The sequence below is a fragment of the Penaeus monodon genome, chromosome 23 (assembly GCF_015228065.2).
Source record: "Penaeus monodon isolate SGIC_2016 chromosome 23, NSTDA_Pmon_1, whole genome shotgun sequence".
NCBI lineage: Eukaryota > Metazoa > Arthropoda > Malacostraca > Decapoda > Penaeidae > Penaeus > Penaeus monodon.
In genome coordinates this window covers 7585516-7586452 of record NC_051408.1, presented here as the reverse complement: position 1 = coordinate 7586452, position 937 = coordinate 7585516, and the positions used below count along the sequence as shown (strand labels likewise).

General features: G+C 57.6%; 2 protein-coding genes across 3 annotated transcripts in view; both read right to left on the bottom strand.

The window, feature by feature from the left end:
• The window catches only part of LOC119587772 (probable serine hydrolase), a 7693-nt gene that overhangs the window by 1509 nt on the left and 5247 nt on the right, over positions 1-937 (bottom strand). The window lies entirely within an intron of this gene.
• The window catches only part of LOC119587773 (serine hydrolase-like protein), a gene marked incomplete at its 3' end in the record, with an annotated part of 9683 nt that overhangs the window by 5087 nt on the left and 3659 nt on the right, over positions 1-937 (bottom strand).

Here is a 937-nt window from a genome sequence, read left to right as displayed (position 1 = left end):
TACACACGTGATCAAGGTACTGCCCCCCCCCCCCGACTGCCAGATAACGGCCCCTGCGATCCCGTGACGGAAAGGACCGCCATCCGACCTGGTGTTGCCGCCTTTTTTATCCTAAAACAAGACAAGCTGTAGTTTCTTTCCCTTTTCTCTCCTCCCTTCCGCCTCTCCTCTTCTCCCCCACCCCCAGCTCTGCCCCATCCTTCTACGCGTCTCTCCTCTCATTCTCCCCTCCCCCCATCCACCTCTCTCCTCCCCCACCCACCTCTCCCCTCCCCCCATCCACCTCTCTCCTCCCCCCACCCTCTCCCCTCCTCCCACCCACCTCTCCCCTCCTCGCTCTCCCCTCCCTTCTTTTCTCCCTTCTCTTCCTTCTTTTCTTCCCTCTCCCTTCTTTTCTCCGCCCTCCCTTCTTTTCTCCCCTCTCCCCCTCTCCTTCTCCCCTCCCCCTCCCTTCTTTTCTCCCTCCCCCTCCCATCTTTTTCCTCCCCCCCCCTCCCTTCTTTTCTCCCCCTCTCCTCCCTTCTTTCTTCCCCCCCCACCCTTCTTTTTTCCCCCCCTCCCCCCCCCTTCTTTTCCTCCCCTCCCCCCCCCTTCTTTTCTCCCCTCCCCCTCCCTTCTTTTCTCCCCTCCCCCTCCCTTCTTTTCTCCCCTCCCCCTCCCTTCTTTTCTCCCCTCTCCCTCCCTTCTTTTCTCCCCTCTCCCTCCCTTCTTTTCTCCCCTCCCCCTCCCTTCTTTTCTCCCCTCTCCCTCCCTTCTTTTCTCCCCTCTCCCTCAGCGCGATGTCCACGCAGCTGTCGAACCAAACTCATTCCTGGGCAAAGTTTCCACATCCGCTCCTTCGGGAACTGTTGTCGGTTTTTACATTCAATTAAACTCCTAAGAACGTACGCGACAGGTAGAACAAAAATATTTTGAGGGAATTTAATAAGATTGCAGC